Source organism: Triticum dicoccoides, chromosome 2B (genome assembly GCF_002162155.2).
Source record: "Triticum dicoccoides isolate Atlit2015 ecotype Zavitan chromosome 2B, WEW_v2.0, whole genome shotgun sequence".
Classification (NCBI taxonomy): Eukaryota; Viridiplantae; Streptophyta; class Magnoliopsida; order Poales; family Poaceae; genus Triticum; species Triticum dicoccoides.
In genome coordinates this window covers 693,748,243-693,770,780 of record NC_041383.1, presented here as the reverse complement: position 1 = coordinate 693,770,780, position 22,538 = coordinate 693,748,243, and positions in this window count along the sequence as shown.

Genomic DNA, 22,538 nt, shown 5'->3' with positions numbered 1-22,538 from the left:
AGAAGTTGGAATACAGTAGGTTTTACACAAATATAAATAAATAATGAGTTCACAATATTACCTTAAAGTGGTGATTTATTTTCTTATACTAACGGAGCTCATGAGATTTTCTGTTGAAGTTTTGTGTTGTGAAGTTTTCAAGTTTTGGGTAAGGATTTGATGGAATTTGGAATAAGGAGTGGCAAGAGCATAAGCTTGGGATGCCCAAGGCACCCCAAGGTAAAATTCAAGTACAACCAAAAGCCTAAGCTTGGGGCTGCCCCGAAAGGCATCCCCTCTTTCATCTTCGTCTATCGGTTACTTTACTTGAGGCTATATTTTTATTCACCAAATGATATGTGTTTTGCTTGGAGCATCTTGTATGATTTGAGTCTTTGGTTTTTAGTTTACCACAATCATCCTTGCTGTCCACACCTTTTGGGAGAGACACGCATGAATCGTTATTCATTAGAATATTCTATGTGCTTCACTTATATCTTTTGAGCTAGACAATATTTCTCTAGTGCTTCACTTATATCTTTTTAGAGCACGGCGGTGGTTTTATCTTATAGAAATTGTTGATCTCTCATGCTTCACTTATATTATTTTGAGAGTTTTTAGAACAGCATGGTAATTTCTTTGGTTATAAAATTAGTCCTAATATGATGGGCATCCAAGATGGGTATAATAAAAACTTTCATATGAAGTGCATTGAATACTATGAGAAGTTTCATTCTTTATGATTGTTTTGAGATATGAAGATGGTGATATTAGAGTCATGCTACTAGAGTAGCTGTGGATTTGAGAGATACTTGTGTTAAAGTTTGTGATTCCCATAGCATGCACGTGTGGTGAATCGTTATGTGATGAAGTTGGATCATGATTTATTTATTGATTGTCTTCTGATATGTCTCCAACGTGTCTATAATGTTTGATTGTTCCATGCTATTATATTACCTGTTTTGGATATTTATGGGCTTTACTTTACACTTTTATATCATTTTTGGGACTAACCTACTAACCGGAGGCCCAGCCCGAATTGCTGTTTTTTTGCCTATTTCAGTGTTTGGAAGAAGAGGAATATCAAACGGAGTCCAAACGGAATGAAACCTTCGGGAGCGATCTTTTCGGAACAAACGCAATCCAGGAAACTTGGAGTGGATGTCAAGCAGCAAACGAGGCGGCCATGAGGGTGCCCGGCGCGCCCTAAGGGGGTGGGCGCGACCCCCACCCTCATGGGCCCCTCGTGGCTCAACCGACCTACTTCTTCCTCCTATACATATCTGCGTACCCTGAAAACATCCGGGAGCACCACGAAAACTATTTCCACCGCCACAACCTTCTGTATCCACGAGATCCCATCTTGGAGCCTTTGCCGGTGCTCCGTCGGAGGGGGAGTCGACCACGGAGGGCCTCTGCATCATCTCCAAGGCCTCTCCGATGAGTTGTGAGTAGTTTACCACAGACCTTTGGGTCCATAGTTATTAGCTAGATGGCTTCTTCTCTCTCTTTGAATCTCAATACAAAGTTCTCCTCGATCTTCTTGGAGATCTATTCGATGTAACTCTTTTTGCGGTGTGTTTGTCGAGATCCAATGAATTGTGGGTTTATGATCAAGTTTATCTATGAGAAGTATTTGAATCTCCTCTGAATTCTTTTATGTATGATTGGTTATCTTTGCAAGTGTCTTCGAATTATCAGTTTGGTTTGGCCTACTAGATTGATCTTTCTTGCAATAGGAGAACTGCTAAGCTTTGGGTTCAATCTTGCGGTGTCCTTTCCCAATGACAGCAGGGGCAGCAAGGCACGCATTATATTGTTGCCATCGAGGATAAAAAGATGGGGTTTATATCATATTGCTTGAGTTTATCCCTCTACGTCATGTCATCTTTCTTAATGCGTTACTCTGTTCTTATGAACTTAATACTCTAGATGTAGGCAGGAGTTGGTCGATGTGTGGAGTAATAGTAGTAGATGCAGAATCGTTTCGATCTACTTGTTATGGACGTGATGCCTATATACATGATGCCTAGATATTCTCATAACTATGCACTTTTCTATCAATCGCTCGACAGCAATTTGTTCACCCACCGTAATACTTATGCTATCTTGAGAGAAGCCACTAGTGAAACCTATGGCCCCTGGGTCTATCTTTTATCATATAAGTTTTCCATCTACTTTTATTTGCATCTTTTACTTTCCAATCTATATCATAAAAATACCAAAAATATTTATCTTATCTTATTATCTCTATAAGATCTCACTTTCGCAAGTTACCGTGAAGGGATTGACAACCCCTTTATTGCGTTGGTTGTGAGGTTCTTGTTTGTTTGTGTAGGTGCGTGGGACTTTTGAGGAGCCTCCTACTTGATTGATACCTTGGTTTAAAAAACTGAGGGAAATACTTATGCTACTTTGCTGCATCACCCTTTCCTCTTCAAGGGAAAACCAACGCAATGCTCAAGAGGTAGCAAGAAGGATTTCTGGTGCCGTTGCCGGGGAGGTCTTTGCTCAAGTCAAGACATACCAAGTACCCATCACAACCTCATCTCCCTCGCATTACATTATTTTCCATTTGCCTCTCGTTTTCTTCTCCCCCACTTCACCCTTACCGTTTTATTCGCCCTCTCTTTCCCGTTCGCCTCTCTCTCTCGCTTGCCTTTTTGTGTGCTTGTGTGTTGGATTTCTTGTCACGATGGCTCAAGATAATACCAAATTGTGTGACTTTTCCAATACCAATAATAATCATTTCCTTAGCACTTCGATTGCTCCTCTTAATGATGTTGAATCTTGTGAAATCAATGCTGCTTTGTTGAATCTTGTTATGAAAGATCAATTCTCCGGCCTTCCTAGTGAAGATGACGCTACTCATCTAAACAACTTTGTTGATTTGTCTGATATGCAAAAGAATAAAGATACGATTAATGATATTGTTAAATTGAAGTTATTTCCGTTTTCACTTAGAGGTCGTGCTAAAACTTGGTTTTCGTCTTTGCCTAAAAATAGTATTGATTCATGGAATAAGTGCAAAGATGCTTTTATCTCTAAATATTTTCCTCCCGCTAAGATCATCTCTCTTAGAAACGATATTATGAATTTTAAACAACTTGATCATGAGCATGTTGCCCAATCTTGGGAAAGAATGAAATTAATGATTCACAATTTCCCTACTCATGGTTTGAATTTATGGATGATCATACAAAATTTCTATGCCGAATTGAATTTTGCTTCTAGAAATCTTTTAGATTCGGCCGCGGGAGGCACTTTTATGGAAATCACGTTAGGAGAAGCTACTAAACTCCTTGATAACATTATGGTTAATTATTCTCAATGGCACACCAAAAGATCTACTAGTAAAAAGGTGCATGCTATAGAAGAGATTAATGTTTTGAGTGAAAAGATGGATGAACTTATGAAATTGTTTGTTACGAAGAGTGCTCCTATTGATACCAATGATATGCCTTTGTCTACTTTGATTGAGAATAATAATGAATCTATGGATGTGAATTTTGTTGGTAGGAATAATTTTGGTAACAATGCTTATAGAGGAAACTTTAATCCTAGACCATTTCCTAGTAATTCCTCTAATAATTATGGTAATTCCTACAACAACTCTTATGGAAATTTTAATAAGATGCCCTCTGATTTTGAGAATAGTGTTAAAGAATTTATGATCTTTCAAAAGAATTTCAATGCTTTGCTTGAAGAAAAATTTCTTAAAGTTGATGAATTGGCTAGGAACGTTGATAGACTCTCTCTTGATGTTGATTATTTGAGACTTAGATCTATTCCACCTAAGCATGATATCAATGAGTCTCTCAAAGCCATGAGAATTTCCATTGATGAGTGCAAAGAAAGAATCGCTAGGATGCGTGCTAAGAAAGATTGCTTTGTAAAAGGGTGTTCTTCTAGTTTCCATGAAAATAATGATGAAGATCTAAAAGTTATTGATGTGTCCCCTATTAAACCTTTGTTTTGAAATATTAATCTTGATAATGATGGGACTGGAGATGAGTCAACTTTAGTTAAAAGGTGTCCCAATGATTCGGAGTTTTTAGATCTTGATGCTAAATTTGGTAAAAGTGGGATTGGAGATGTCAAAACTTTACATAGCATTGAACCCACTATTATGGATTTCAAGGAATTTAATTATGATAATTGTTCTTTAATAGATTGTATTTCCTTGTTGCAATCCGTGTTGAATTCTCCTCATGCTTATAGTCAAAATAAAGCTTTTACCAAACATATTGTTGATGCCTTGATGCAATCTTATTAGGAAAAACTTGAATTGGAAGTTTCTATACCTAGAAAACTTTATGATGAGTGGTAACCTACTATTAAAATTAAAATTAAAGATCATGAATGCTATGCTTTATGTGATTTGGGTGCTAGTGTTTCCACGATTCCAAAAACTTTATGTGATGTGCTAGGTTTCCATGATTTTGATGATTGCTCTTTAAACTTGCACCTTGCGGATTCCACCATTAAGAAACCTATGGGAAGGATCAATGATGTTCTTATTGTTGCAAATAGGAATTATGTGCCCGTAGATTTTATCGCTCTTGATATAGATTGCAATCTTTCGTGTCCTATTATTCTTGGTAGACCTTTCCTTAGAACGACTGGTGCAACTATTGATACGAAGGAAGGGAATATTAGATCCCAATTTCCATTAAGGAAAGGCATGGAACACTTCCCTAGAAAGAAATTTAAATTACCTTATGAATCCATCATGCGTGCCACTTATGAATTGAATGCCAAAGATGGCACTACTTAGATCTATTATCGCTTTTATGCCTAGCTAGGGACGTTAAACGATAGCGATAGTTAGGAGGCAACCCAATTTTATTTTTGTTTCTTGCTTTTTCCTTCCGTTTAGCAATAAATATTTCATCTAGACTCTGTTTAGATGTGGTTTTATGTTTTAATTAGTGTTTGTGCCAAGTAGAACCTATAGGATAACCTACGGTGATAGTTAATTTGATTATGCTGAAAAACAGAAACTTTTGTGCGCATGAAAATAATTTTAATAAATCACATAAATGTGCTTTTGTGTTGATTGTTTTTGCAGTATATCAATAGACAAATTTTCCAGGACTTCCTATTTTGGTAGGAGTTTTAGAGTTCGAGAAGTATTCGAAAGTTACAGATTGCTACAGACTGTTCTGTTTTTGACAGATTCTATTTTTTTGTGTGTGTTGTTTGCTTATTTTGATGCATCTATGGCTAGCATCGGGGGGTGTGAACCATAGAGAAGTTGTAATACAGTAGGTTTAACACCAATATAAATAAAGAATGAGTTCATTACGGTACCTTATGTGGTGGTTTTTCTTTCTTGCACTAACGGAGCTTATGAGATTTCCTGTTGAGTTTTGTGTTGTGAAGTTTTCAAGTTTTGCTTAAAGATTTGATGGACTATGGAATAAGGAGTGGCAAGAGCCTAAGCTTGGGGATGCCCATGGCACCCCAACATAATCCAAGGATAACCAAAAGCCTAATCTTTGGGATGCCCCGGAAGACATCCCCTCTTTTGTCTTCGTCTATCGGTAACTTTACTTGGATCTATATTTTTATTCGCTACATGATATGTGTTTTGTTTGGAGCGTCTTGTATGATATGAGCCTTTGCTTTTTAGATTACCATAATCATCCTTGATGTGCACACCTTTTGGGAGAAACCCACATGATTTGGAATTTATTAGGATACTCTATGTGCTTCACTTATATCTTTTGAGCTAGATAATTTTGCTCTAGTACTTCACTTATATCTTTTAGAGCACGGTGGTGGTTTAATTTTGTAGAAATTGTTGATATATCATGCTTCACTTATATTATTTTGAGAGTCTTTTAGAACAGCGTGGTATTTGCTATGGTTATAAAATTGGTCCTAGAATGATGGGCATCCAAGTTGGGTATAATAAAAACTATCATAGGAAGTGAATTGGATGCTATGCTCAATTTGATGCTTGATAATTGTTTTGAGATATAGAGGTGGTGATATTAGAGTCATGCTAGTTGGGTAATTGTGAATTTAAAGAATACTTGTGTTGAAGTTGGCAAGTCCCGTAGCATGCACGTATGGTAAAAGTTGTGTAACAAATTTGTTGCATGGGATGCTCTTTTGATTGCCTTCCTTATGAGTGGAGGTCGGGATCGCGCGATGGTTAACTCCTACCAACCCTTCCCCTAGGAGCATGCGTAGTAGTACTTTGCTTCGAGGGCTAATAATTTTTTTGCAATAAGTATATGAGTTCTTTATGACTAATGTGAGTCCATGGATTATACGCACTCTTAACTTTCCATCATTGCTAGCCTCTTCGGTACCATGCATTGCCCTTTCTCACCTTGAGAGTTGGTACAAACTTCGCCGGTGCATCCAAACCCCGTGATACGATACACTCTATCACACATAAACCTCCTTATATCTTCCTCAAAACAAACGCCATACCTACCTATTATGGCATTTCCATAGCCATTCCGAGATATATTGCCATGCAACTTTCCACCATTCTATTTATCATGACACGCATCATCATTGTCATATTGCCTTGCATGATCATGTAGTTGACATCGTATTTGTGGCAAAGCCACCTTCATAATTTTTCATACATGTCACTCTTGATTCATTGCCCATCCCAGTACACCGCCGGAGGCATTCATATAGAGTCATATCTTGTTCTAGTTTCGAGTTGTAATTCATGAGTTGTAAATAAATAGAAGTGTGATGATCATCATTATTAGAGCATTGTCCCTTATAAAAAAAGGCCAAAAAAAAGAAAGGCCAAAAAAAAGAAAGGCCCAAAAAAGAAAAATAAATAAATAAAAAGGGGACAATGTTACTATCCTTTTCCATACTTGTGCTTCAAAGTAGCACCATGTTCTTCATATAGAGAGTCTCATATGTAGTCACTTTCATATACTAGTGGGAATTTTTCATTATAGAACTTGGCTTGTATATCCCAACGATGGGCTTCCTCAAAATGCCCTAGGTCTTCATGAGCAAGCAAGTTGTATGCACACCCACTAGTTTCTTTTGTTGAGCTTTCATACAATTATAGCTCTAGTGCATCCGTTGCATGGCAATCACTACTCCTCATGTTGACATCAATTGATGTGCATCTCTATAGCCCGTTGACTAGCCTCATCAATGTGAGACTTTCTCCTTTTTTGTCTTCTCCACACAAACTCCATCATCATATTCTATTCCACCCATAGTACTATATCCATGGCTCACGCTCATGTATTGCGTGAGAGTTGAAAAAGCCGAAGCGCGTTAAAAAGTATGAACCAATTGCTTGGCTGAAACCGGGGTTGTTCTTGATGGGAGTACTTTGTGTAATGAAAATGAAACATAGCCTAACTATATGATTTTGTAGGGATGAACCTTCTAAAGCCTTGTTATTTTGAGAAGACATGATTACCTGGTTAGTATGCTTGAAGTATTGCTATTTCTTATGTCAATATGAACTTTTATTTTGAATTATTTGGATCTGAACATTCATGCCACAATAAAGAAAATTATGTTGAGAATTATGCTAGGTAGCATTCCACATAAAAAATTCTGTTTTTATCATTTACCTACTCGAGGACGAGCAGGAATTAAGCTTGGGGATGCTTGATACGTCTCCAACGTATCTATAATTTTTTATTGTTCCATGCTATTAAATTACCCGTTTTGGATGTGTATGGGCTTTACTTTACACTTTTATATCATTTTTGGGACTAACCTACTACCCGGAGGCCCAGCCCGAATTGCTGTTTTTTGTGCCTATTTCAGTGTTTCGAAGAAAAGGAATATCAAACGGAGTCCAAATGGAATGAAACCTTCGGGAGCGGTCTTTTCGGAACAAACGCAATCCAGGAGACTTGGAGTGGACGTCAAGCAGCAAATGAGGCGGCCACGAGGGTGCCTAGCGTGCCCCCACCCTCGTGGGCCCCTCGTGGCTCAACCGACCTACTTCTTCCTCCTATATATATATCCACGTACCTTGAAAACGTCCAGGGGCACCACGAAAAACTATTTCCACTGCCGCAACCTTCTGTATCCGCGAGATACCATCTTGGAGCCTCTGCCGGCGCTCCGCCAGAGGGGGAATCGACCATGGAGGGCCTCTACATCATCTCCAAGGCCTCTCTGATAAGTTGTGACGAGTTTACCACAGACCTTCGGGTCCATAGTTATTAGCTAGATGGATTCTTCTCTCTCTTTGAATCTCAATACAAAGTTCTCCTCGATCTTCTTGGAGATCTATTCGATGTAACTCTTTTTGCGGTGTGTTTGTCGAGATCCGATGAATTGTTGGGTTTATGATCAAGTTTATCTATGAGAAGTATTTGAATCTCCTCTGAATTCTTTTATGTATGATTGGTTATCTTTGCAAGTCTCTTCGAATTATTAGTTTGGTTTGGCCTACTAGATTGATATTTCTTGCATTAGGAGAAGTGCTTAGCTTTGGGTTAAATCTTGCGGTGTCCTTTCCTAGTGACAGCAGGGGCAGCAAGGCATGCATTGTATTGTTGCCATCGAGGATAAAAAGATGGGGTTTATATCATATTGCTTGAGTTTATCCCTCTACATCATGTCATCTTTCTTAATGCGTTACTCTGTTCTTATGAACTTAATACTCTAGATGCAGACAGGAGTCAGTAGATGTGTGGAGAAATAGTAGTAGATTGTCGGGGAGGCTGATCCACGAACACCTATGGGACCGGCGGACCGGGCCCCTTTCGGTTCGGCGGGGGGCGCAGGCCGCACGAAGAGCGGATCGAGGCGAAGCACACGAGCGGTTTACCCAGCTTCAGAGCTCTCCAGAGAGATAACACTCCTACTGCTGCATGTCTGAGTGTATTGAGTCCTTGCTCGGGAGCGCTGAGTGCTACAGTACACACTAGCTGCTAACGAGACCGAGCGTGAGTGTTTTTCTGCCTTCCACCCCCCTCTACGTTGCGCATGGGCCTCCTTTTATATGCTAAAGGGGTCTCCGACAGGTGGCAACGTAGACAAGGGTAAAAATGGAAAAGGGATTGCGGTTGGTACAACTACCTGTACAGTGTATCATACCTAACCCTGACGGCAGGGGACAAAGGCATTAAATGCCCGTCTACATCGCCCAAATAGTGCAAAAAGGGACCGTCAGGGACGCCACCGCTCGCCATGATGGCAATCTTGTCAGCGTCGCTTGCCACCGCGCACCGCTGGCTGCACAGCCTCTTGCCACGCGCGCCTGGAAAGGCCCCAGGGCGACATGTTGGTGGATGTGCTGGAGCGCAGGTACAGAGTGGTAGCTTGCCGCGGCAAGCACCTTGCCGCGGTCGTTGTCTTGTCGCGTCCGGAAGCTTGTCGCTCACCGGGCTTCGCCGGGACGCGTGGCGCGTCGCGGCAAGTTCCTTGAGATGCCTTGGTTGGCCTTCCCGGCAAGCTCCTCTTGCCGGGGCCTTGTCTCCTTGGCTTGAATACTTTGTTCTTGAATGGCTCCAAAGGAACCATGGAGGACCTTGGCGGTCACCCGGCAAGCCTTGCCGCGGGGTGCTGCAACTGCCCGTGCACAAGTTCGGGATACTAGGGTACCCCTACTCTAGTACACCGATAGGAGCGTCCGGGCCTGGGCCACACACGGTGCCGAGTGCTGTTGGGCCAGGCCCAAAACAGGGCACGGGCACGCGCGGCTTGGGTTACGCCGAATTTCACTCCGTATCCACCGCGCCCTCCCTGAACGGCACGCGTCGAATGCGGTGTTGTGGGAGAGATCGTGGGTGGTTTCTTTATTCGGAAAGACGGAACACCCGCCCCCTCCATCTTTATAAGCAAGGAAAACAGGGGCAGTTCGCCCATCTCGCCGGTTGCTACTCCAATCTCAAAAATCTCCGCCGCTCCCCCCTTCTTCCCAAAGCTGAAAGAGAGCAGCGCTCCGCCCCCCGTCGCCACCAGCATCACCAACGCCGTCGATCTCCCCCACCACCTCCGCCATGGCTCCGAAAGCCGACAAGGGGAAGGTCGTGAAGTCGGCCGAGGCGCAGCGGCTCGCGGCGCTGCGGAAGGAGCGGGCAATCTTTCCCCCCAGCTCGCCGCAAAGGAGCTGAGGGAGTACTACTACCTCTTCTGGTCGACGGAGACGCGAGCGCATCCGTGTACGAAGGTATTCCCAGCTGCCGCTTCGGAACTGGCTTCGAATGGATACCCTTTCTTCGCGCTATTCTTCTACTGCGGGCTCTGCCCACCTTTCTCTGAATTTTTCTGCGATATCATGAACACCTACGGGTTCCGCCTCCTTGACTTCACCCCCAATGCTGTTCTGACCATGGCAGTTTTTGCACATCTCTACGAAAACTTTGTCGGAGTCTATCCAAACGTAGCTCTTTTCCGCCACTTCTTTATGCCCCGAGTTGAGAGAGGGGAGCCTTTATCCGGCAGAATCGCCTGGATCTCGAGAGTTGGCAAGAAGGAAGCTTATCTGGAGGGAGAGCTCCGCAGCAAGTGGGAGGAATGGAGAGCAGACTGGTGCTGGATTGTCGAGGAGAACCCGCAGCCATTTACCGCGCAGCGCCAAGCCCCAATAGCGCGCGGCAACGATTGGAGCAACGTGGCCCTGGAAGACGACAGGCTGAAGATTGCCATCACCCGGATCCTACGCTTCAGGCTTGCCGGGCTCACCGTAGGCGCCGTTGGCGCAGATTTTCTTCGCCGCCGCATCGCCCCCCTGCAGGAGAGGAGGAGACCTGCCTGGGAGTTCCAGAATGCGGTGGATATCATGAGGCTGCGCCCGGGCCTCAACTTCAACTTCACTGTCTTGGAACTGGACGCGATGATCCTGGAACTGTTCAAGCGCGATCCTCAACACCCCGAAGCGTTCATGTTGCTGAGGGGTGTCGTTCCGCTGTGCAACAACTCCTCGCTCGACCGCATCCGTGCAATGATGCCGCTGTGCGATTCACATGGAATTGTCCCAACTTGGCAAGAGCCTGCAGATGACGTTGTGCAGGAGTTCTTTGACGGCCTGGTAGAAGTGCCGGTCCGCCCCGATGAACAAAAGAGCCTCACCCGCGCCACCACCGATGATGAGATGCAGCGCATCACCACCAGGCTGGAAGAGGCGGCAGCAGCCGCTGCCGCGGGCGAGTTCGGATTCACCGTGGAGGAGGCAGAGGCAGCAGAGGCGGCAAGCCTTGTCGGGCGAGAGGAGCTTGCCGGCGAGGAAGAGCTTGTCGGGCCTGAAGCTGAGTCGAGCAAGCCCGCCGAGGGCGCGAGCGACTCGTTGAAGATCGGCTCCTCCTCCTCCCCACCTTCAGCTAGCTCGCCGCAAGCGGAGCCCCCAGCTCCACCAAGAAGGCGTCTCCGCAAGGCCGGGGACGTAGCGGGGCAGCAGACGAGTCAACAGCCGCCGTGCCGTGCGACACGCTCTACCGCGGCAAGCACTGTTGTTGCGGGAGCGCCTCACGCCGCTGCAGCAACTGGAGCGGGGTCTTCCCGGTCCATCGCTACTGCTCCTACCAAGCGGACAAGGGAACCTACTCCTCCGCCTCATCGCATCGTGCGAGCCGGACTTCAATCTCTCCGCGCTCAGCTCCGACGAGGAAGAAGAAGAGTAAGATTCTTTGATGTACTTGTAGTTCTTTAATTTTGTTGCTTTGTCTTGTATCTGATTTGCTTCACTCTGAACCCATTCCTTTTCAGGACGCTGGCCCAGAGAGTGGAGAAGAGAGCCAAGGTCCCGGTGATTATCATCGAGGACGAACCCACCGCGATAGCAGGGGGTGTGTCCGAGACCACCTTGCCGGACCCGGCAACTATTCCCCAAAGCAGTCCCCAGCGCAGCTCCCAGCGTAAGTATATGGTTTACTTCCTGCTGTTAGGCGTGCATGGGTGCTCTTCCTTTGCTGATATCTGACTGTTGGTTTGTGTAGGAGCAGAGCAGCCTCACCAGGAGTGCCCGGAAGCCGCTCCCGAAATGCCATCTGCTTCAACTACACCGCCAAGGGAGGATTCCCCGGCAAGGGAGCGTTCTCCAGCAAGGGAGAATTCTCCGGCAAGGGACAGTTCTTCGACAAGGGACAACACCAGCGACCCTCCGGTGGTTGAGACCACGACTGCAGGTCCTAGTACAGGTAACCCTCTTGCTTGAAGACTTCCCTTGGGTTCTTCTTCTTCTGATTTTCTTTTTGGATATTTGCTTGATTTTTCTCCTTTTTCCGTTCGTCAGATCCATCTGCCACAGAGCCAATGGAAACTGAGGTCGCTAGAGAGGAGAACGCGTGCAGCAATACCGATGACGTCATTGCCATCGAAGGAGAAGCCGGCGCTGATGATCCCACTGGCGAAGAGGCCGCCAAAGCTGCCGCCGCAGAAGCTGGCGAGGGATCCGACGATCGCACTGACGGCCCCGAGGCCGCAGGAGCATCAGGCGCTACGCCGACCGCGATCCCTCCGCCGCTGCTGCAGCGCCAGGCTCCGAAGAGCCCCAGCCCGGCGCCTATTTGAAGATCGGCGACGGCATCTTCATCAAGCTCCCCTGGGCGTCAAGCTCCAGGGCGTCGGTCGAAGGAGAGATCTTGGATGGAGAGGTGCTCGCCTCCGCTGGGCTGACGCTGGTCGACACGCCAAGCAGCAGCAGCGACGAGCCTGAGGAGGAGCAGCTTCTGCGGAAGCTGTTGTCGCTCTACCGCGCCCGACGGGCCAAGCTGGTATCCCAAGAAGCGCTTGTCGCGAAGGCGGGAGTGGACATCGAGAAGCGCGCGGAGGAGCTCCGGGGTTTCAGGCAGGAAGTTCTCCGGTCCCTGGCAGAGGAGCGGGAGCAAGTCGCCGAGGAGCGGAAAGCCTTCCTCCTCGAGAAGGCTGAAGTTGAAGAGCAACAGCGGCTTGTTGCCGAGAAGCTATCTGCACAGGAAGGCGAGTTGGCGCAGCGCAAGGTCAACCTTGACAGCCACGAGGAGGAGCTTGCCGCGCGCGAGCAAACATTTGGCGGGGCTCTCAAGGAAGCAGAGGATGCTGCCGCAGCTGCCGAGGCCGCCAAGAAGGAGCTGGAGACGAAGGTGGCGCAGCTGGAGGCCGATCTCAAGGTGAGCGGCGAGGAGCTTGCTGCGCTCAAGCGTGAGCGCGAGAAGGACGCCACCGCTCATGGTGAGCTGCAAGGTCGTCTCGCTGAGAGGAGCAAAGAGCTTAGTGCCGCCAAGGACTCCAACGCGGATCTTGAGTTGAAGCTGGTTACTTTGACTCAAACGCTGGACGGCGCCAGGGAGCGGGAGGTGGCCTTGTCGGAGAAGATCAAGGCTGACGAGGCGCTGCTGGCGAGTGCTGCCGCCGCCCAGAACACTTTTAGGGAGAATGTGGAGCACTGGACGGAGGGTCTCGTGGATGTTGCCGCAGCCATCGACAGGGAGCTGGCGCAGCTGGGGATGGAGGATCTCGGGTACTCCTCCGATGAGCACCTCCAACCCAGCGCCAAGCTCAGCTTGTTCTTCAAAGGCGTGGCGACGGCCCTCCAGCGACTCCGGGAGAAGATCCCAAAGCAGCTGGCCGACGAGTCGCGCAAGATCTGCGCGGGAGCTCTTCAAAAGGTGCTGGTGAAGGTGGCCTTCCGCAACCCAGGCCTCAACCTCACCAATGTCCTCAGGACCTTGCCGCCGGATGCTGATCTGGAAGCGCTCAAGACCCTTGTCGCACCCATTGTGGACAAGGTGAGCGGGATCAAGAGGGTTGAGGGCGATCGCGTAGATTAGGCCGCCCGTTTCCTCTTTTTCTTGTCGCTGCTGGTCGTTATGAGAACAATCTATTAGAGCTGCGACAAGCTATCTTGTAATATGACTCTATTTTGGGTAGCGATTGCTATGTTATTTCCTTTACTTGATTCCTTCCTTTGTATGTTTTTGCCCTACACTTTTAGGGAACTTGTCGGCGCAGGCACCTTAGCCAAGAGCATTGAGTGCGGGACGTCAGCAGCTTGCTGGCGGTGCCGCTACCGACAAGAAACCTTGTCGCAACTAGTCGCAGCTCACTTAAGTTGTTGAGCGGACTCGAAACAAAGTAAGGGCGCAACTAGCTACGAGTTGGTTCCTCCGCGCATAGGTTTTCCACACAAAGCACGGTCGTTCGAGGAAGATAACTTAAAAATTAAAACTGATTGCTCAAACTTTAGCAACTTAGCTTTTCTGTCGTTTGCTTCTCGGTAAGGCGAAACTTCCTCGAACGACGCTTGGTCCACACCATTATCTTCTCCTTTCCTCCCGGCAAACTTGTGGGCGAGGGAACCTTCCTTCCTTTGAGAAAGAAGAGAAAATAAAGGTACGGAGCCTTACGGCTCGTTATTGCTTACCGGGGGTAGCGCTGCACAAAGTGTCAGATAACGCATGCAAAGAAAAGTAGAAAGCATGAAATTGACAAGGTGTGCGGAGCACATGAGCTTTACTTATGCACGGGGTCTGCGCTCGGCTTCGTACAAAGGATTACATGCAACATCGGCAAGACTTGCACAAAAGGTGGTTGCCGGAACAGGTTCCGGCAACAGCGCCTTACGGGTAAAACTTACAAAGATGCTCAATGTTCCAGGAGTTGCTCACCGGAATGCCATCTTCGGTCTCAAGGTGGACAGCGCCAGGCCTAGTGACTCGTTTCACCCGGTAAGGGCCTTCCCACTTCGGCGTCAACTTGTTGGAATTCTTGGTGGACTGAACGCGCCGAAGAACAAGGTCGCCTTCCTCGAAACTTCTGGCATTAACTTTGCGGCTATGGTAGCGGCGCAAAGCTTGCTGGTATCGAGCAGCTCGTACAGCAGCCTGAAGACGGTCCTCCTCAAGGAGCAGCGCGTCATCTTGTCGCAGCTGCTCTTGCTCAAGCTCATCATAAGCGAGCACTCGAGGTGACCCGTATACGAGTTCCATGGGGAGAACTGCCTCTGCTCCATAAACTAGAGCGAAAGGTGTCTGGCCAGTGGCTCGATTTGGCGTCGTCCTGATCGACCAAAGAACCACCGGCAGCTCCTCAATCCAGTTCTTTCCGCACTTGCGTAGCCTGTTGAAAGTCCTGGTCTTGAGCCCGCGCAGCACTTCAGCATTTGCCCTCTCCACTTGACCGTTGCTTCTCGGATGAGCAACAGAAGTGAAGCAGACCTTGGCGCCAAGATCTTGGATGTACTGCATGAAGGTGCGGCTCATGAATTGTGTGCCGTTGTCGGTGATGATCCTGTTAGGGATCCCGAAGCGGCAAACAATCGACCTGAAGAACTTGACTGCTGACTGTGTTGTCACCTTCCTCACTGCTTCCACTTCTGGCCACTTTGTGAACTTGTCGATTGCAACATACAAGTACTCAAAGCCCCGACAGCTCGGGGAAAGGGGCCGAGGATGTCGAGCCCCCAGACCGAAAATGGCCAGGATAAAGGGATCGTCTGGAGAGCTTGAGCTGGCTGGTGTATCTGCTAGGAATGGAACTGGCACGCTTCACATTTGGTTACTTGTGCAGTTGCATCCTGGAGGGCTGTCGGCCAAAAGAAACCTTGCCGGAACGCTTTGCCGGCAAGTGCTCTTGCGCCAATGTGGTGACCACATATGCCTCCATGTATCTCTGCCAACAACTTTTGTCCGTCTTCCCGGTGAATACACTTCAATTTCACGCCGTTGAGTCTTCTTCTGTATAGTGTGTTGTCGACAAACTGGTACATACTTGACTGCCGGGCTACTCTTTCCGCTTCTTCTTGCTCTTCGGGAAGTTCTCCTGTCTGAAGGAAACGGACAATCTGCTGCGCCCATGCTGGAGCTTACGGCTCGACAACAAGGACTAAAGGCACATCTATTGCTGCGGGAACATCCGCTTCTACGGCGAGAACCTGCGGCTTAGCCGGAGCTTGACGTTCCCCGGCAAGCTTGCCGAAGCAAAACTTGTCGGGAGCGTCTGCTTCAACGGAACAAACCCTAGGGCTTGCCGGAGCAGACTGCTCCTCAGCACCCTTGGTGTTGATCTTGAGGACCTTCTTGGCGGCAGCTTCGCGGAGCTCTGCCGGAAAATAGTCACCAGAAATCAACTTCCTCTTCTTGCTCTGTCCAGTTGATGGCGTTACAGATGGTTGAGTCAGTTTGAGCACAAAGATCCCTGGTTCCACAGGTAACTTAAGTGTGGCGTGCTTCGACAGGCCATCGGCAATGTCGTTCTGAGCTCTTGGAACATGTTCCATCTATAGGCCATCAAAGTGTTCTTCTAGCTTTCTCACTTCATCAACGTAAGCTTCCATCAACGGACTCTGATAATTCTTGTTCACTTGGCGGACGACAAGCTGTGAGTCACCCCTGACAATGAGCTTCTTGATCCCAAGGTCTGCTGCGATCCTGAGACCGGCAAGCAAACCTTCATACTCTGCGGTATTGTTCGTTGCTTGCTCCTTGGGAAAGTGCATCTGGACTTCGTACTTGAGGTGCTCTCCGGTGGGTGCAACAAGTAGCACGCCCGCACCGGCGCCTTGCAGTGAAAAGGCACCATCAAAGTACATCAGCCACTCTTTGCTTGCTTCCTTGACGGGGATGCTCGTTTCTGGAATTTCTACATCTTGTGTTGGCGTCCATTCTGCTATGAACTCCGCCAATGCTCTGCTTTGGATAGTCGAAGTGCTCTCAAACTTGAGGCCAAAGCTTGACAGTTCCAGTGCCCACTTGACAATCCTGCCTGTTGCTTTTGGATTTTGCAGTATCCTCTTCAGCGGAAAACGAGTGACGATTGTGATCTCATGTGCTTGAAATTAATGGCGCAACTTTCTCGAGGCCATGAGAAGGCCGAAAAGCAATTTCTGCACACCAGAGTACCTTGACCTAGCCCCCTGCAGAAGGGAACTGACAAAGTAAACTGGGCGCTGCACCATTCTTTTCTGCATCTTCTCACGCGACTGCGCAGATCCATCTTTGTCGGGACCAGAGCTTGCCGGTGAAGTCCTCTGCTTGTCGCTGGATGCATCTGCCGTGGTTGCTGGCTCATCGTCCGCTTCCCTCTCCGCTACTAACGCAACACTAACCACTTGATTGGTTGCCGCTATATATAGCAGCAACTTCTCTTGTGGCTTAGGTGCGACAAGTGTTGAGGTGGAGGACAGGTATCTCTTTAAGTCCTGCAGTGCAGCCTCCGCTTCCGGAGTCCACTTCATTGGACCTGCCTTTTTCAATATTTTGAAAAATGGCAGGGCGCGCTCAGCAGACCTAGAGATAAACCTGCTGAGAGCAGCTACGCAACCGGCAAGTCTTCGTACATCCTTGACGCGCTTTGGTGCTTCAATCTACTCAATGGCCTTGATCTTGTCGGGATTGGCCTCAATTCCCCGCTGAGACACGAAGAACCCGAGAAGCTTGCCGGAGGGGACTCCAAACACACACTTCTCGGGGTTAAGCTTGAGGTTGATCTTGCGCAGATTTGCAAAGGTTTCGTCTAAATCTTGAATCAGAGTCGCCTTGTCCTTGCTCTTGACCACTATGTCATGCATGTAGGCTTCCACATTTCTGTGTATTTGCGGCTCAAAAGCATCATGGACTACCCTTGCAAATGTTGAACCAGCATTCTTTAAACCGAAAGGCATCCGTACGAAACAGTATGTGCCACATGGGGTGATGAATGCGGTCTTTTCCTCATCCTCTTCTGCCACGAAGATCTGATCGTATCCTGAGTATGCATCAAGAAATGAAAGCAAGTCACATCCGGCCGTGGAGTCAACAATCTGGTCGATGTGTGGCAAGGGAAATGGGTCTTTGGGACAAGCTTTATTGACATCTGTAAAGTTGATACAAAGCCTCCATTTCCCGTTCGCCTTGCGCATGACTACAGGGTTGGCCAACCACGTAGGATGGAGCACTCCTCTGACAAGGCCTGCTGCTTACAATTTCTTGATTTCTTCTGCGATGAATTCTTGGCGCTCCACTGCTTGCTTCCTGACTTTCTGCTTGACGGGCCGTGCATGAGGACAGACGGCAAGATGGTGCTCGATTACTTTCCTGGGAACACCGGGGATGTCAGACGGTTGCCACGCAAATATGTCGACGTTCGCCCGCAGGAAAGCAACAAGCGCGCTTTCCTATTTAGGGTCGAGAGTGGCACTAATGGTGAAGGTACCACCAGTGCCATCCTCCTTGGCGGACACCTTCTTGGTCTCTGGTGGAGCTGTCATTGTCTTCTTACACTTGCCGGCGGAGCTCGATGGTGCGTCCTCGACGGTAGCGCAGCACTCCGAAGAGGTGCGCTTGCCGGAGTGGGCATCAGAACTCTTGCTGGACTTGGTCTTCTTGTTTGCCCCGGGAGCTTAAACGGAAAGTGACTTGCAATCTATTGCGACTGCTGCTTCCCGGTAGATCTTGTCGGCGCAGATAAGAGCATCCTTCTTGTCGCCAGGGACAGAGATGACACTTATCGGGCCTGGCATCTTCAGCATGTTGTATGCATAGTGAGAGGCTGCCATGAATTTGGCGAGTGCTGGACGGCCGAGTATCCCATTGTAAGGCAATGGAAAGTCAGCAACGTCAAAAGTGACCCTCTCAGTCCTGAAGTTCAACTCGCTGCCAAATGTCACCGGCAACATGATCTTTCCCTTCGGCTTGCTCCTTCCCGGATTGATTCCTTGGAATGTGTCGGTCTCTTCGAGCTCGCCATCAGGGATCTGGAGTTTCTGGAGTACCGCGGAGGAGATCAGGTTCAAGGCGGCCCCGCCGGCAACTAGCATCTTAGTGACCTTGAGGTTGCGGATAGTTGGTGAAACCAACATCGGCAAGCACCCGACCGCAGTTATGCGATCAGGGTGGTCCTCAATATCAAAGATGATAGGCGTGCTGGACCATTTCAGAGGCTTGCGTGACTCGACGGGTGGTTCTGTTGCATTGACTTCCCGCACCCACTGCTTGAGCTGGCGGTGTGAAGTATGCAGAGAAGCACCGCCGTCAACGCACAGGACCTCTGTGGCTTTCTGGAACTCCTGCTCATCGGTCTCGTCATCATCCATATCTTCATCGTCGTCGTCATCTTCATCCTTGTCGCGGCCGCGAGGAGGTCTATCTCCTTGCCGCTGCTTGGCCTTGCCGCGGCGTCCTCCTCGGCCGGGGCGTTTCTTGCCGGCTCCTCCAGCACCTTCCTGGGCCTTCTCCTTGTCGCATCACTCGTATTCAGCCTTTTGCTGCTCAACAAGCTGCTCGACCTTCTTGCAGCTCTGGAGGTCATGGCCCTTGGTGCAGTGGATCTTGCAGTACTGCTTGTTGGTGCCGTCCTGCTTGTCGGCGACCGCCACAGCCTGGTAGTTGGTGCCACCGGAGCTACCAGCTTTGGCTTTCTTGGCGCCACCTCCGTTGCCGGACTGCTCAACGACTAGCACATCTTCGCCTTTCTTCTTCCTGTTGTTCCGCCGCCGGTTTTTCTTTGTCGGGGCGGCCTCCTCACTATTAGATCCTCCTACTTCTGTATTCTCTCCGGGGAGTTTCCTCCCTTCCTCAGCACGAGCACACTTGTCGACCAGGGCATATAGCTCACTGACGTCTCTGATCTTGCACATCGCCATCTCCTCCCGCATCCTGCGGTTTCGCACGTTCTGATGGAACGCGCTGATTACCGCGGCAGGGTGGACATCTGGGATGTTGTGCTGTACGCGGCTGAATCTCTGAATGTACTTGCGTAGGGGCTCTCCTTCCTTCTGGGCGAGCAGATGAAGGTCGCTCTCTTGGCCATGAGGCTTGTGGCCGCCTGTAAAGGCGCCGACAAACTGATGGCATAGGTCTGCCCAGGAGGATATGAAGTTGTCCGGCAAGTGCATGAGCCAGGATCTGACATTGGGCTTGAGCACCAGCGGGAAGTAGTTGGCCAGGATCTTGTCGTCCCGCCCCCCGGCAGCTTGCACCGCGATGGTGTAGATGCTGAGGAACTCCGACGGATGCGACTTGCTGTCATACTTCTCTGGTACGTCTGGCTTGAAATTCTTCGTGCTAGGCCACTGGACTTGCCGTAGCTCATGAGTGAACGCAGGGCAACCTACCGCGTACGGCAAGTCGCCTAGTTCCCCTGGTGCATGCATGTCGACAGAGGGCCCAGCGCGCTGGTCTGATTTATGCCACGCTTCTCTTTGGCGCTCGATGCGAGTTCGAGCGTCTTCTTGCTGTCGTTCGTGAAGAACTTGGCGCTGATCGTGACGAGCTCGTGGATCTGATGATGCGGTGGAGTCGCTGTCGAGGTGGATCTGGCGATTCGGCGATCTTGGCCTTCGGGGTGGAGAGTGCATGGTGGTTGCACCCCCATCGATTTCGTCGCCATTGGCTCGTGCCTGGCAGTCCTGCCGCGGCAGCGATGTACTCGGCTGCCGCGGAGTGTCGACGTTGGCGAAGCTGATGAGACTCTGAATGGTGGCCCTCCATTCATCGATCTTGTCTGCCGTTGGAGGGTAATCCAGGAGCAGTTGAGCTCGTGCCAAAGCTTCTGCTGGAGTGGTGGGCGGCAGTGGCGAACGGCGCGAGGAGCGGGATATGCTCGGACTTCTAACTATGTTAGAAGGAGCAGTATCCCGTCCAGGCGACCGTGTCTCGCTCGTGCCAGCATGTTGGCGTGCATGCTGGTCTCGAGCACCCCGAGATCCACCAGCTCGATCTTGGTCCAACAAACGTATGGCACTGCGAATACCATGACGCTATCGGTCCTGCGACTCCTGAGATGGGCGCGGTGCATGTACGGATGCCGAGGTCTGCGCAGCCTTGTCCTTGGACCTGGCAGCACCGTGAGCTCCCTCGTCGATGTCCGTTCTTCCGCTGGCGTCTACCCCACCACCCGTTTGCTCCGATGGTGGTGGGATCGACGTGGACGGAACAGCTGCCGCCGAAGCCTTCTTCTTCAGTGGCATGTCGATGAAGAAGATGTAGATCTAGCTCGTGTGAACGCCGGATTAGGTTCACACAACCTCAACGCCCCCTGGTGCCGTCCAGCGTCTGAGTCAAAGTAACCAGCTTCAACTCAAGATCCGCGTTGGAGTCCTTGGCGGCGCTAAGCTCTTTGCTCCTCTCAGCGAGACGACCTTGCAGCTCGCCATGAGCGGCGGCGTCCTTCTCGCGCTCACGCTTGAGCGCAGCAAGCTCCTCGCTGCTCACCTTGAGATCGGCCTCCAGCTGCGCCACCTTCGTCTCCAGCTCCTTCTTGGCGGCCTCGGCAGCTGCGGCAGCATCCTCTGCTTCCTTGAGAGCCTCGCCAAATGTTTGCTCGCGCGCGGCAAGCTCCTCCTCGTGGCTGTCAAGGTTGACCTTGCGCTGCACCAACTCGCCTTCCAGCGCAGATAGCTTCTCGGCAACAAGCTGCTGTTGCTCTTCAACTTCAGCCTTCTCGAGGAGGAAGGCTTTCTGCTCCTCGGCGACTTGCTCCCGCTCCTCTGCCAGGGACCGGAGAACTTCCTTCCTGAAACCCCGGAGCTCCTCCGCGTGCTTCTCGATGTCCACTCCAGCCTTCGCGACAAGCGCTTCTCGGGATACCAGCTTGGCCTATCGGGCGCGGTAGAGCGACAACAGCTTCCGCAGCAGCTGCTCCTCCTCAGGCTCATCGCTGCTACTGCTTGGCGCGTCGACCAGCATCAGCCCAGCGGAGGCGAGCACCTCTCCATCCAAGATCTCTCCTTCGACCGGCGCCCTGGTGCTTGACGCCCAGGGGAGCTTGATGAAGATGCCGACGCCGGCCTTCAAATAGGCGCTGGGCTGGGGCTCTTCGGAGCCTGGCGCTGCAGCAACGGCGAGGGATCGGCGGTCGGCGTAGCGCCTGACGCTCCTGCGGCCTCGGGGCCGTCAGTGCGATCGTCGGATCCCTCGCCAGCTTCTGCGGAGGCAGCTTTGGCGGCCTCTTCGCCGGCGGGATCATCAGCGCCGGCTTCTCCTTCGGTGGCAACGCCGTCATCGGTATTGCTGCGCGCGTTCTCCTCGCCGGCGACCTCGGTTTCCATCGGCTCCGTGGCAGATGGATCTGACGAACGGAAAAAGGAGAAAAATCAAGCAAATATCCAAAAAGAAAATCAGAAGAAGAAGAACCCAAGGGAAGTCTTCAAGCAAGAGGGTTACCTGTACTAGGACCTGCAGTCGTGGTCTCAACCACCGGAGGGTCGCTGGTGCTGTCCCTTGCCGGAGAACTGTCCCTTGCCGGAGAATTCTCCCTTGCCGGAGAACGCTCCCTTGCCGGGGAATCCTTCCTTGGCGGTGTAGTTGAAGCAGATGGCATTTCGGGAGCGGCTTCCGGGCACTCCTGGTGAGGCTGCTCTGCTCCTACAAAAACCAACAGTCAGATATCAGCAAAGGAAGAGCACCCATGCGCGCCTAACAGCAGGAAGTAAACCATATACTTACGCTGGGGGCTGCGCTGGGGACTGCTTTGGGGAATAGTTGCCGGGTCCAGCAAGGTGGTCTCGGACACACCCCCTGCTGTCGCGGTGGGTTCGTCCTCGATGACAATCACCGGGACCATGGCTCTCTTCGCCGCTCTCTGGGCCAGCGTTCTGAAAAGGAATGGGTTCAAAGTGAAGCAAATCAGATACAAGACAAAGCAACAAAATTGAAGAACTACAAGTACAGCAAAGAATCTAACTCTTCTTCTTCCTCGTC